Source organism: Podarcis gaigeae (assembly GCF_964106915.1).
Source record: "Podarcis gaigeae genome assembly, chromosome: Z".
NCBI classification, from domain to species: Eukaryota; Metazoa; Chordata; class Lepidosauria; order Squamata; family Lacertidae; genus Podarcis; species Podarcis gaigeae.
In genome coordinates this window covers 29,065,248-29,080,985 of record NC_139691.1, presented here as the reverse complement: position 1 = coordinate 29,080,985, position 15,738 = coordinate 29,065,248, and positions in this window count along the sequence as shown.

Below are 15,738 nucleotides of genomic sequence, written 5' to 3'. Positions count from 1 at the left end.
TGAGTGCCACCTGGGACGAGCGAGGTCCAGTGACTCCCACTACTGTGGCTGGCACCCAAGGAATGTCCCCCACAAAGTTCCGGGCAAAGACCTGGTTTCCTGGAACAAATGACTGTGGCACGTTGGCACAGCCTGGGGGTTCAGCCATGGCAAAGTCCAGGTGCAGCCGGTCGAGCGGGGACCTGAGGCGGCGGCCCATAAGCAGTTCGGCAGGACTCCGCCCTGTGGCCGCATGAGGGGTGATGTGTTGCACGAACAAGTATTTGGTGCCAGTCTCCCCGGTCCAGCCGCCCCTCTTTTCCCGAATGCACCATTCTCTCCACTTGCCCGTTGCTGGATGGTTCAAATGGTGCCATTAGAGCATGGCGGATGCCCAGTCCCAAAAGGTTCCGCTCAAAAGTGCCTGACGTGAACTGCGGTCCGTTGTCAGAGACAAGGACATCAGGACACCCATGTGTCGCAAAGAGGCCTCGCAGCACCCGAAGGACAGCCTCGGGAGTAGCGGAGGGCATCAGGGCCACCTCCAGCCATTTGGAATAGGCGTCTACCACTACCATAAAGGTCCAGCTGTGAAAGGGGCTGGCCAGATTGATGTGCACCCTCGACCAGGGTGTCTTGGGCGTCTCCCAGGTGTGTCCCTTAGCTGCCGGTTGCGCAGGCCTCAATTCTTGGCATGCTTGACAGGCGGAAACCCAGGCAGTGATGGCATCATCGATGTTAGATGGAACAACGAGCCAACGCCTTCATTTTAACGATTCCCGGGTCGCCAATGTACAGAGCCTCAAGGACGCGTTGACGGAGTCTTTGAGGAATCACAACGCGGTCTCCCCACAGCAGACAGCCATGATGAGCTGAGAGTTTGTGTTGTCTGGTTGCGAACGGCTGGAATTCCGATGCAAAAGACCATTGTGGCCACCCCCTCCACACCCAGTTGAGCACAAGGCTGATGGTGCGATCCTGGGCAGATGCGGAGGCCACAGTGTTAGCCGATACAGGTGCTGCCGGAAGATCCTCAATCAGGAGGAGCGATGAAGCAGGAGCCGGGTCTTCCACAAATGCTGGAAGAGTGCAATGGCTGAGGGTGTTGGCATGGCCCATTGATTTCCCCAGGCGATGGACGAGCTGGTAGTGGTAGGCAGCCTGGAAAACAGTCCGTCACAGCATGCGTGGTGAGAGGACTGGTGGAGTTGGTCGATCACCGGCAAGGAGGCCCAGGAGCGGCTTGTGGTCGGCGATGAGGTCAAAAGTCGTGCCATAGAGGTATTCATGAAACCTCTTCACTCCAGCCACAAGTGCCAGTGCCTCCTTGTCAAGCTGGCTGTAATTCTGTTCCATTGGAGATAGTGTCCTGGAAAAGTAGGCGAGCGGTGCTTCTCTTCCGTCTGGAAAACGGTGACTAAGGACAGCGCCGATGCCAAAAGGTGAGGCGTCGCAGGCAAGGACCAGCTGCCTGGCTTCACTGTACTGTACCAGCACACTGTCTGATGAAAGGAGAGCCTTGACTGCGTTGAAGGCTGCCATCTCCCGAAGACCCCAGGACCAAGGTGTCTTTGTACTGAGGAGTCGGTGAAGAGGCTCAGCCACTGTGGCTTCGTGGGGCAGGAACATGTTATAAAAGTTCAGCAGTCCTAGGAACACCTGCAACTCCGTCTTGTTCTTTGGGATGGGGGCCTGCTGAATACCGCGGATCTTGGATGTGGTCGGGTAAAGGCCAGAGGCATCGATCAGATAGCCCTGGAACTCCACCTGTGGAACGGCAATCTGGCACTTCTCCCTCTTTACCTTGAGCCCGGCCTCCTGGAACCTGGTCAGCACTGTGCGAAGGCGCTCGAACAGCTGCTGGTGTGAGTCTGCGGACACCAAGACGTCATCAAAATATGGTACCACGCCCGGAAGCCCTTGCAGGAGACACTCCATAAGGCTTTGGAAGATGCCAGGAGCCACACTCACCCCGAACTGCAAACGGCGGCAGCGAAATGCCCCTCGGTGCGTGATGATCGTCTGGGCTTCAGCAGTGGCATCATCGACGGGCAGTTGTTGATAGGCTTGGGCAAGGTCCAGCTTAGCGAAGACCTTCCCCTCACCCAGGGAATGCAGCAGGTGTTGAACAACAGGAACCGGGTAAGCATGCTGCTGAAGTGCCTTGTTGATCGTGCACTCATAGTCGGCGCATATTCTCACTGACCCGTCTGGCTTGACAGCCGTGACAATGGGGGTTTCCCACTTGGCGTGGTCAACCGGCTCCAAAACTCCTTGGGCGATCAGCTTGTCCAGTTGTTCATCCACCTTAGCCTTGAGAGCAAAGGGAACCCGGCGTGGCTTTAGCTTGATGGGGGCGACTTGTGGATCAAGGCTAAAGGAGATGGGCGTACCTGTATATTGCCCCAAAGTGCCATCAAAAACCTCAGCAAAGTCTTTGACCAGACCCTCAGTCTCTGCGTTAGAGATGCAGTTGATGCCGGTGACTTCCAGGCCAAGGGCATCAAACCAGTCTAGTCCTAGGAGGCTTGGCTGCTGACCTTCGACCACCACCAGTCGGAGCAGGCCCGAAAAATCCTTGAAGGCGATCCGGAACCGGCCAACGCCTACCATAGGAATGTCGTTTCCCTGGTAGTCTCTCAGTTGTATGTGGTGAGAGTCGAGTTGCCTTTTGGACACTTTGGGTACCAGTCTTTTGATGGTGCTCCAAGACACAATGGACAGGGCAGACCCTGTGTCGATCTCCATGTCACATGGAGTTCCTTCAATGAGCACAGTGACGTTCAACTTGCGTCGCATAGGCGAGTCAGTTTGGCCAATTGTGGTTTCAGAAGGGCAGTGGCAGTTGGTGAGAGCGAAACAGCTTTCCTTGGCGGACTGGAGTGAAGACTTGGACTTGCAAGTCGGTGGAGGGGGGATGTCAGACGGAGCCGATCGGCAGACCTTAGCGATGTGGCCCCTTCTGGAACACGTCCGACAGATGGCATCTCTGAATCGACACTTGGCACGGGAATGGCTGCCTCCGCAGCCAGCACATTCTGATTGGCCCTTGGACTTCTTTTGGAACTTCCTGCGCTCCCGCTTTGTCTGGTGCACATCATCGTCTTCACTGGAGGATGCCTCATCACTGCTGGCCTCTTCATGATGCACTGGAACTGGCTTCCTAGCAAGATGCAGGCTGCTGGCCTTGCAGATCTCCTGGGCAGAGCGTTCGGCAGCTTCCGAGGCCACGGCCTCCTCAATGGCTTTCTGCAGCGTGAGGTCTGGCTTGGCGAGGAGACGCTGTTGCAGATGGATGTCCCGGACCCCGCAGACGATTCGATCCATCAGGGCATCATCTAAGTCTCGGAACTCGCAGTGCATTGCAGCCTGTCGGAGGGCGGCGGTGTAGTTGTTAATTGACTCCCCCTCTGCCTGGTTCCGGTGGTAGAACGCATGGCGGGCAGCAATCTTGGATGGTTTTGGCGTGTAGTGGTTGCGGAGCTTCTCTTTAATCGTGTCCCACGGTGCTGCCTGGACTGCTATAGGCGCAACCAATGCTCGGGCTGTCTCGAACACCTCAGGCCCACAGAGGCTGAGGAATAGGCCCCGCTTAAGCTCCTGTGATATTTCCGTCAGCTCATTGGCTTGGAGGTAGCAGTCGAACTGAGCGAGGTAGGAGTCCCATGATTCAGAGGCTGGTGCAAAAGGTGGTAGAGGCACAAGTGAAGCCATGGTTCCGATGCCGATGTGGATGCGATGGATGGAACACCGTGCTCTAGCCAGAACAGTCAGCTCTGAATTGGTTCTGTTCAGTGATTTCACTCGGTGTTTCAGCTCAGTGATTCAGCTCCGCTCAGAGGGTGGCTGCATCTGGCTGTGCTCTGTTGTCCATCCATCCCACCCTTGTTGGCAGTGTTAGATTGTGGGTGAACATATCAGACGACACAGCGATTCTTCAAACAGCTCTTGTTTATTCACAGGCCAGAACAGAACTGAACTGAAGGGTTCAGTCAGCCTGTTTATATAGAGCTCCAGTACAATGTAACGGTAATAATTTTCTAAAACTATCCAATCACTGAACGTCACTTTCGACCCCTTGTTTGCAAAACTATCTACAGTTTTGCTGCCCCAGGGTGAGAACTTCAGTACATAACATCAGCACATCGCGTTAGGTCCCCTCAATGTTCTTCGGAAGATGGTGCCTCTGACGTAGTTATTGTGGTTGGTAACTTTATCTTCCATGAATTTGTCTAACCTTTTAAAGCCATCTGAGTTGGTAGCCATCACAACCTTTTTTTGGAAGGTCATTCTAATTGTCCTCTTCTCTGCCTTCTCCTGTTTTGTGACTTGTTTATGAAATGGCACTAGAATGGTTCCTGGTATGTATATATATATTTAATGGAAGCATGTGTGAGTGTTTGGTCTGGGCGGTTCCCAGAATGGTTCTTAAATCTAATATTTCTGTGCGTGGGTTTGGTGACCTGCAGCAATATATCACTAAAGTACAGACAAAATATTTTGTACAGCCCTTGACTTTCAGCTGATTTGAAAGTCAATGGAAACCAACATGACCCAGGAAGGCCCATGTGATGAGCAGCAATGATTCATCCTTATTCCCCCAATTAGCCATTGAAAGGGAACAAATATGGTACTAATGTTAGAGAGAACAGAGCAGGCAGCCAGTGGCTGTTTTTGATTGATTGAAAAGAGAGACAAATTGGGCTCTCTAAAAGGATTATTTTAGAGAGAACTTTGAGACATCCATTGCAGGCCTAATGCTGTTCATTTCCACTTCTACTCAACCTGCATAACGGTATAAAATAAAGTGTATGTATTTGAATCTCTGGATTTCTTGTTGATTTGCTTTTATGCATTTTTATATTGCTTGTTTACTGGGTTTTAGGTTGTGTTTTTGGGTGGCAGCCAATGCTATTCCAACTCAGAGTAGACCCATTGAAGTTAATGTGAATGACTAATGTAGTTCCATTGGTTTCAGTAGGTTTACTCTAGTTGGTTACAACCCTTTGTTTTAATGGTATATTTGCTTTTTGCCTGTACGCCACTTGCAGATTTATGAAACATTAAGCAGAATTTAAATGTTTTTAGATAAATAAATAGAAATATTGCTCTATGCCATTCATTCTCCAGTAACCTCATTCCCAGGAAACTAAATCCCAGAGTAAAACGCCCAGGGAAATACATACATGTGTACATACATACATATATACATACATAATTTTATTTGTATGCTGCCATTCCACAGTTCAAACCATGCTCAAGGTGGCTTAAACAAAAATACAGCACATAAGTTTGTGTTATCATTGTGGAAAATCTAATAATAATAAAAATACAGCACATAACTGCAACACAACAAAAGTAGTCATAAACAATAATTAAACAATTAAAAAATACAAACAAAACTGAACAATTTCCACATATATCACAACAAGACCTAAAATAAAGACACAAAAACCCAGCAGCAGCAACCCCCTCTCCACAAGACCCCACAAACAGCACCCCAGCCCAAAAGTCTTCAGCCTGTCTCCTGAGCTTCTTGTTTGCTCCTCCCAGCCCTTGGGTAGCTAGAAGCCACTGCCCAGAGGTGTGAGCTGGAAGTCGAGAGCTAAAGGGCTCTTGACTCTCAGCCAGTGGATCAGCCATCAACTGAAAAATCCCTCTTGGTCCTAAACTGTGAAGAGCAGAATCTCCTCCAGAAACAAGATGAAGAGCAGCTATACTTCCGAGATGTGTTTTCATCAGCAAGGCCCAGCTTGAGGTGCTCCTCTCCTAGAGATGCCTTGGTAGTCTCTGATTGAGACATTCAGGAGCAACATCTTGGTGGCAGCAACAGAGATGTCACAGGTGGGTTCCTAAGGAAGGATAAGGGAGCAATTTTGGGGCAGGAGGCAGTGTTTAAGTGGCTGCCACTGCATAGAAATTGAGAAACTGGATTTGACTCATCTTGTGCAGGTGTTTCAGGATGGAGCCCAGCGATGGAAGTGTGCAGCTGTATTGAGGCAGCACCAGGTATTGTAATTTTGGAACCTCCAACAACTTTGCGCTGGGCACAGGTGTTTTAAAACCACTGTCATGTGTTGGTGTCAATCTGTTCTAATCATCCATCTAGCCACAGCATTATGCATTAGCTGCATCCCAGACCAAAGAGTAGCCTCTTGTGCCCCCTCTATTCTCAAAAGAATTTCAATGCCTTTGGCCCTTCTACTATCTTTGCTTAAGACACTTGCCTGTTGAATGACCTATGTGGAAAAAGCGGCAGACAAAGATGCTTCGGAGGGGGCGGACAAACCAACCTTATGTAAGGCTTGCTTGCAGATTTCTCAGGGCTCCTTTTTTAAAACAAGCTAAGGCTTATCCATCTTTCTCCATCAAAATACTCACCAGGCAGTAATCTTGGATCAAAATAGCTTTCAACTCATCATGTTACAGGAAGCGTTTCTTAAAAAGAGCTTTTGATCTTGTAGGTGGGGTAGAAAGGAGATGGCTATGACAGGACCTACTATTTGCACTTTTCGGGAACAATTGAAGACATGTTTGCTCTGAAAGACTTTGTCAGCTGAATAAGTGGGCCCTTTGCTATGAATTCCTACTTTGTATGGTTTTATTCTTGTTTTGGATGTGTCTGTTTTTAGCCGCTTTTGAATTATTTCCGGTGCAAATTGCCTTCAGATGGTTGTTTTGATTGAAACAGCAATAACAATAGCAATAGCAATGAAATTACCGTTTAATTTCATTTGTTGCCATAAGCATGAAACGCAAAGGCATCCACATACGGGGGTGGGGAGCCTCAGAGCAAAGCCCCCATCCACAAAAATGCTTGTTACAGCACAGATGTTTATGACAACTAGGGACACTTCAAAGCAGCCTCCGGGCACAAACTATTGAAAATGTTAGGTTTCATTACTGTTAGCAGTAATATACCGTATTTTTCGCTTTATATGACGCACCAGACCATAAGATGCAGCTAGTTTTTGGTGGAAGAAAACAAGGGGGAAAAAATACTCTGAATCCCAGAAGCCAGAACAGCAAGAGGGATCACTGCGCAGTGAAAGCAGCAATCCCTCTTGCTGTTCTGGCTTCTGGGATAGCTACACAGCCTGCATTCGCTCCATAAGACGCACACACATTTCCCCTTACTTTTTAGGAGGGAAAAAGTGAGTCTTTTAGAGCAAAAAATACGGTAATCAACTGAGTACTCATGGGGATCTTGTGGCCTAAGAAAATGAATTGTTGCACTAGTATATGCATTATGCACACTACTTGGCTGGACAACTGCATTGCAAAAATCAGAGAACTGTGAATTCCTAAAGATGGCTGTGTTTTGATTCACTTATTGTGTCAGAAAGAACCAATTAGGTAGGCTCACATTTTAAATGCAAACTTTTCAAAACTTCTCCCCCATCCCTAATCCTGGCCCTGGTTTCTCAATATGTTTTGCTGCCCCTATAGAATAGTATGTGAAGTTTGTTTTTTGGCTTCCTGGTGGGTAGAGCCACAGCCAGTTCTCCCTGCCTATGGAGGGTGGATGCTTCTGAGGTCCACAGCTATACTGCTTGACTCTGGAAAAGTTTGGCCTAAGTGCTCGTAGGCGTTGCTGATTTTATTAATTATCCATATTTCCCCCTAGCTGTTTTCTGTTGCACTTGACTATGTCATCAGCAGTAGTAATGGAGCATTCCCTGTCTCCTTGGTTTCAGCCCACGCAACTGGTTGAATAGAGCAGCTCTGGGTAGCTCATTGTGTACCCAAAGGGCAGCAAAGCAATCTCACCTTTAAAACAAAATCTCATAAATGTGTCTGGAAATAGACAATGTACGTCATGTTTACTACTGTTCTGCAATGCATTTTCTGTTGGATTATACCTGATCAACTTGATGGAGGCTGTCTGACCAAGTTTTTTTTTTTCTGTTTACTGACTTTAATGCTTGTAGAGCATTAGATGAACTTGGGTCATGTGATAGCCTTTCAAAACGTTGCCTGGTGCTGTTATTATTTTACTTAGCATTTAATTTATGTTTTAGCACAAGGGCAGAGAAACCTGTGACCTTCCAAGGATTTGCTGCAACCTGACTCTCATCATCCCTCACCACTGGCCATGTTGACTGGGATTCTTGGAAGCTGAAGTCCCAACAACATCTATTTATTATTTAGAGCATTCAAATGTCCTAGTAATGTGGGTCCCCCCCCCCAACAATTAAAGCTGAACTTTGAGAGGAAAGGGGGAAACTGGGTTATACTTAAAGGGGCTGTGATTTTCACAGGTCTGTAGCTAAAGCCCCGAGCGCTGCAGCTTAGATCTAACTCCAGATCTAGTGCACCCTGGGTTCTGGTAGGGAAGAAGGCATGGAGGCCAACTGTAGGTAGCGCCACAGCCAATGACAGGCAGATCTAGCTAATTATTGGTTTGCTCCTATTCTCCTCTTTACAAAGGGAAACTAAGACTAAGGAGACTAAGGAGTAGAATACTACCAAAAATACCACCCACTGTGCAAATAAGGTTAAGAGTATCCCTTTTTTTGTAGTGGGGGCTAAGATGAGGTTGGTGGGGCAGTGCCTGGTTCTCCCAAATCAGCCTTTCTCAACCTGTGGGTCCCCAGATATTGTTGAACTACAACTCCCATCACCCCTAGCTAGCAAGGCCAGAGCTAAGGGATGATGGGAGTTGTAGTCCAACAACATCTGGGGACCCACAGGTTGAGAACCGCTGTCCCAAATGCAGCAGCCCCCACTGCCTCTGTGCGTATCTTAATCAACAGAGACTTCAGTTCCATTTCTGTTCTTTCAGGTTTTCTGATGCTTTGAGATTATGCATAACCACGATACCACAGAAGTGTCTTGTGTACTTGGAGCCATTATAGCCATCCTTAGTCACCAACCGGTAAGTCCAATTTCCTGCAGAGTGCAGATTAACCTCAGTGATAATTGGAATATTGATTTGTTTTTCTGAAGGATTGGCCTCAGCCAGAGTGACAAAGCTGTGGATCTTATGACTTTTTTGAAAAACAAACAGACAAAAATTATAACAACCTGATAATTGAAGGATTTGGGGTGCATGGGGTGTTAGGGGATGGGTAGTACCTCTGATGGGGGACATGTTGTGCTAAGCCAGATGAGGGTAGCTGGTGGGTCTCAATCCCTTGGTGAGTTAGGGACTTCCCCTGCATGTGGCAGGAGTGCCAACTTGAATAAAATATTGTGGAGGCCCAGGTAAGCCCCGCCCTGCAAAATCAATCACATGATGCAGTACATATGCACACCATTTGAATGGGAATGCCCATCAACTTTGTGGGGGCCCAGCCACCACAAATATTTTATTGTGGGGGCCAAAGCCCCCATGGCCCCTAGGAGTTGGCTCCTATGGCATGTGGAGACAGGCTCTGGCTGATTGAGCAAACAAGATCAATAGTGGGTACAACACTCAAGAAAGCAGCTTTTGCACGTGCTGTAGAGGGAAGTGAGGGGCAGATGGGGCTCGTCAACCTGGGAAGGTGGCCCATCTAGGAGAAGGAAAACTATTCTCCTAAACCTCTGCTACTTTTTTTTAGGGTTGCCATATGTCTGGGAAATCCCAGACATGCCCTATTTTGGGAGGGCCTACTGGGGAATTTTAAAATTTAGAAGTGAATGTCAGGGTTTTGGGGTTATGGAGTTTTTTTGTGTTTGTGCGCTGGTGGTTCGGGTCCAGGCTTGGATTTGGATTTTGGATTTGATATCCTGCTTTATCACTACCCGAAGGAGTCTCAAAGCGGCTCACAATCTCCTTTCCCTTCCTCCCCCACAACAAACACTCTGTGAGGTGAGTGGGGCTGAGAGACTTCAGAGAAGTGTGACTGGCCCAAGGTCACCCATCAGCTGCATGTGGAGGAGCGGGGAAGCGAACCCAGTTCACCAGATTATGAGTCCACCGCTCTTAACCACTACACCACACTAGCTTGGGCTCAGACAGCTCTGGCTTTGGCTCGGGTGCATGCAGCTCAACACGCTTAAGCAGGAAAGACAGGACAGCTAGCAGAGCTGATGGACCAGGAAATTACCATTGGGGGGAATTTTCAAAAATCGGCAAAATGTCTGGATTTTTACTTCTTGAAATATGGTAACCCTAACCTTGCGGGCGGGACACGGGTGATGCTGTGGGTTAAACCACAGAGCCTAGGACTTGCCAATCAGAAGGTCGGTGGTTCAAACCCCTGCGATGGGGTGAGCTCCCGTTGCTCAATCCCAGCTCCTGCCAACCTAGCAGTTCAAAAGGACATCAAAGTGTAAGTAGATAAATAGGTACCGCTTTGGCGGGAAGGTAAACGGCGTTTCCGTGCACTGCTCTGGTTCACCAGAAGTGGCTTAGTCATGCTGGCCACATGACTCGGAAGCTGTACTCCGGCTCCCTCGGCCAATAAAGTGAGATGAGCGCGCGGCAACCCCAGAGTCGTCCGCGACTGGACCTAATGGTCAGGGGTCCCTTTACCTTTACATACTCCTAGATCGTTTTCACATGTACTGCCAGTAAGCCACGTTTTCCCCATCCTATATTTGTGCATCTGGTTCTTCCTGCCCAAGTGCAGGAACTTTACATTTGTCTATATTGAAATTCATTAGTTTGGGCCTCGTTCTCCAATCTGTTAAGGTCATTTTGAATTCTGATTCTGTCTTCTACAGCATTAGCTACCCCTCTCAGTTTGGTATCATCTGCAAATTTGATGAGTGTCCCCTCCTTTGTTCAAGTCATTTATAAAGACATTGAACAACAACACGTCCAGGATAGAAATAGACAGTAAACAATACTGTATGGACCGAGGCTTTATTTTGGAATAAGATGACTTCTGCCTCCTGCTCTTCTTGGTCTATAATGGTAGAGCCCTTAGGGGCCGGGAATGCCCTGCAACGTTTTGTGGCAGGTGTCACTTATATCACTATTCTGTAAGACAGGGATGGGAAGCACAGGTCTGGGGACCAAATACAATCCTTCATGTCTCTGTATCTGGCCCTCAAGATGTTCCCCAGGTCACACCCCCTCACCAGCCCTGCTGTCACCCTCCCTAAATTTTGCCTGCCTGGAATGTGTCCTCAAATGATACTAATGCTTATTGCTTGCCTGCAGTGCTTTTTCTTTTCTTTTCTGGGGAGTACTTAGGGGTACACAGTACTGGCACTTCTTTTTTCATAAAAGAAAAGCCCTGGTTAAGAGTGTGGCACTTAGTGTAACAACTTCATGGTGAGTACCGGCACTTTTTATTCACTCTATCTGTGTGCCTTTTTATTTACTCTTGTCTGTGTACTGACTGCAGGGACTCAGCAGTTTCACTTTAGCTTGTCTAAATGTTTTGTCTATATTGGATATTCTTTTCTGAAGCTGTCTGTTGAATATGATTCACTCTCAAGGCTTTGCTCTAGAGTTTGAGCCCTTCTGAACAAACAGCACAGATGTTTTCAGGTATATCCTGCATTCTGTATCTTACAAACAGCACAGATGTTTTCAGGTATATTCTGCATTCTGTATCTTACATCTGGCCCTGACTTTATCTTTGAGGCAAAGTGTTAGTTTCCACAAACACTCAATGTTATGTACTGAAGTTCTCACCCTGGGCCAGCAGGGGGATACTGTAGATAGTTTTCACTCAGGTCCACATATGCAAATAAGGTCTCGAGTTTGGCCCCTGAAATCTTAGGGTCTGGAATGCTTCTGACCTGGCAACCCTGGTACATAGTGCCATATATTCAAACCCAACTACACTTCACATGGGAAGCTGCCTTATGCGGACTCACTCTTGGTCTATCTTGTGTAGTATTGTCTATACATGCTGGCAGCAGCACTCCAGGGTTTCAGACCAAGGAGTCTTTCCCAGCCCTTCCTACATTGGCCACCAGTTTGTTTTGTTAGAAAAACACTGGAGCCTAATTTGAACAGTAGAATGTCTGGCATCTGGTGGGGCTTTTGTGTTGTGCTCCAGAATCGGCCCTTCCCTTCAGGCGTTTAGTTCAGTTCAGTTAAAAAGACCAACTGTCATTCTTGCTTCTTGCCTCATGTTGTTTTAGTTTCTCTCCGATAGTATGATATTGTGCTACAATTTCCTTTATTATTAAAGCTTTGTTATTTGGCATAGATGTGAGTCGCTTACTTTGCTGAAAGTCTGTCTTGGTTTTTTTGATGTGACTTAAATGTCTACTGAATTGAATTTCTGCCCCATCTATACTGGTTAGTTTCTGTATGTAGAATGGGAGCAGTTGCTGGGGTGGGGGGAGAATCATCACTGTCTTCATGTGCCCCCTCCATGAGATGTTGAGAGGCAACATCTCTCATGGCAACACAAGAACAAGCCTTTCCTGCAGTGGCTCCACATTTTATGGAATGCTCTCCCAGGGAGGATCATTCATTACACATCTTTAGGCAACAGGCAAAAACATTCCTCTTCAACCAGGCCTTGTATGGAAGTGAGACCTGGACCATAAAGAAGGCTGATCGCCGAAGAATTGATGCTTTTGAATTATGGTGCTGGAGGAGACTCTTGAGAGTCCCATGGACTGCAAGAAGATCAAACCTGGAATGGCTGGAGGCAACACTGGTACAATTAATTGGAGAATGTCAGCTATTGCTGACATTTAACAATATTATTAATTGGACTTTCTGTGTAAAAAGGAAGATGAACATATGATATTTGGGTTTGAAGATTGGAAAAAATACTGATTTGCAGAAAGTGGAATTTTGATAATAGGATGTTGTCGTGGAGCAAAAGTTTTGAATAATTCTTTTTATGTAACTGACAGATGGAAGCCCTCTTTTCTTCTTTTCTCTCTTTTTTCCACCACCACCCCTTTAATTTTGTTGTCTCAAAAATGCTTCAATAAAAAATCATGCAAAGAAAGAAAGGAAAAAGGAAAAAGGAAAGGAAAGGAAAGAGGAAAGAGGAAAAAGGAAAAAGGAGAAAGGAGAAAGGAGAAAGGAAAGGAAAGGAAAGGAAAGGAAAGGAAAGGAAAGGAAAGGAAAGGAAAGGAAAGGAAAGGAAAAGCACCTAATAAGTGCAATTAATAATAATTTTGGCTTGGGCTCAAGTAACAAATGATCTTGGGCTACTAGTGTTTCTAAGAAGGTCAGCCCCGCTCCATTACACAGGAACATAGGAAGCTTCCTTAAAGCTTTCCTGGCTGAGTGTTGTCTGTTCTGATTGACAACTTCTCTCCATGCCCTCGGGCAGAGGTTTTTCAAATCACCTGCTCCCTGGTCCTTTAAAACAAGAGATGCTGGGGATTGAACTTGGAACTTTCTGTAAGTTGAGTATGCACTCCACTGTTGAGCCGTGGTTCTTCAACCAACTATCAATCAATATATGAAACCACTGGGGAAAATTGTGTAGATATGTAGCACTCTGTTGTGGTACCCATTTCTCTTTTGTCATCTGAATTTGGCATAACATAGGAAGCTGCCGTATACCATTGAATCATCTAGCTCAGAACTGTGTACACTAACTGGCAGCGGCTGTCCAGGAGTTTTTCCAATCTCTGCTTTGAGGATTGAACCTAAGACCTTCTACATGCAAGCCAGATGTGTTACCACTGAGCTATGGCCCTTCCCTTACCGTTGTTATGGTCTGGAAGTCTTGGTATTCTTAAAATGTCTGGCCACAGTTGGGAACTGCATGTGGGAGAACCAAACAAGATTAAACCAGGTCATGGCAGAAAAAAATGCCATTAGAACCATTGCCCATCCCTAGTCCTTGAAAAAAGGCAGGCTGTAAGTCTAATTAAGTAAATAAATTGGTAGATGGATATTATGACCATTTGGTTTCAGCAAATTCAGTAAATGAGTCTTAAAGATTATTACACATAGTCTTGGTAGCTATGAACTGCTCTGTTTAATTAACCACTAAAGAAATGATTGCTTTCTGAATATTTATAAATCCTTCTGCGTGCCCTTATGAGGAATTCATGAATTAGGAAGTAGAGTGGAGTCTCAGGAAGATTTGGCAGAGTTTCTTAAAGGAGCATAATTTGAGATGGCAGTTGTGTAAGTACAGTAGTTATTTTTATGCTGTTGCATATGCAGTGATTAACTGTTTGCAATAACATAGGATGCAAAGTTAGGCCATTTGGTCCATCTAATTCAGTATTGTTTTTACAGTGAGTGGCGGCACCTCTACAGAGTGCCTGGGGAAACCCATCCAGATGGGCGGGGTATAAATAATAAAATTCTTCTTCTCACTACAGGGATTCATCTAGAAGACTTTCCCAGATCTACCTGGAGATGGCTGTGATTTAATCCAGTACATGTGCGTAAACCTTGTGATTCTATGCACAGTTTCTCACAATTGAATCTCCAGCTGTTGTTGGACTACAGCTCTCATCATCCTTGACCATTGGTCCTGCGACATAGGGATGATGGGAGTTGTAGTCCAACAACAGCTGCCGACCCAAGTTTGAGAAACACTGTTATAGTCATGAGATTGAGCTTTGAAGAAGAAGAGGACTGTTAAAATGACTATACCAACTTCCTTTGTTACTAGTCATGAACAGGTCTGTTATCCCCTTTGTAATGTAATCTTAGAGCAATATATTACCACAGAAATGAGCAATTGGAGACACTTAGAATGTGAGAGTGAGTGCACTAAAAAAAAGGGCATGCTCACTTTCAAAAGTTTGAGGTGATTACAAGGGTCGTTCATTAAAGATTTCTCCTGACCCACTTCCGGTTATCATAGGAAGATGAAATTGCTCTTGTGTAATGATACATCTCTCCATGGGTAACGTGGTAATTTGTAGCCCTGAACTCCTAACGCTTTCTCTGCTATGGGTGCTAATGTGGAGTAATGTCTGATAATGGAACCAGTTGAATGCAGAGCGGTCATTAAGTTCCTGTACTTGAAAGGGTGCACACCATGGGAGACGTTCAATGAGATGAAAGGGATTTATAGGGAGGATGCCCCATCGTATGACGTTGTCAAGCACTGGCATCATCATTTAAAGTGTGGTCAGACTTTGGTGGAATAGCTCCCATTCCTGGGTGACCACAGTCCACTATTGATGAAGACACCATTCAGCAAGTGGAGGCCGCCATTTTAGAGGATTGCTGCATAACCGTTCACCAACTAGCTAATAGTCTAATTACTCAGGAGGAAATATGGGTCCATCATTATGACTTAGAGACTAAATCTCAGTCCAAACAATGGAAGCACTCTGCCTCACCACCTCCAAAGTAGGCACTTCAGCCTGCAAGGTCATGTTCATGGTCTTTTGGGACCATTGCGGAGTAGTGATGTTGGCTTTCCTGGCAAAGGGTACCACAATTACCAGGACATACTATGTTTCACTGCTGCAGAAATTGCGGAAGGCCATAAAAATTGAGAGGTGTGGTATGCTGACCAAAGGTGTCTGCCTCCTACAGGATAATGCCCTGATTCACAACTCATATGTTGCTCAGACAGAAGCACAGCCCCTCGGGAGAAATGACCAGACTAATTTTAACAGCATTCCAGTCTTTTACTTTGGCTTAATCATGGGTTATTTTAAGTGAAATGAATCCTAGGTTTACTGCTACCACCCTCTGCCACATCCAGCAAACTGCTTCTGATAGTTACCTACCATGGCTGGTAAATAATAACCTAATTCTATTGCCAGAGACATTCTGGCCATGCATTGGGTACCTGGGCTGAAAGTAATTTATATGCCTTTTGGAAACAATAAAAATTAGAACATACAGTCCACGTGCATGAACTCTGAGTTAATGAAGGGACTTTACTGTTCAATGAATGAGTGCCTTGGTGTTCACTTTCC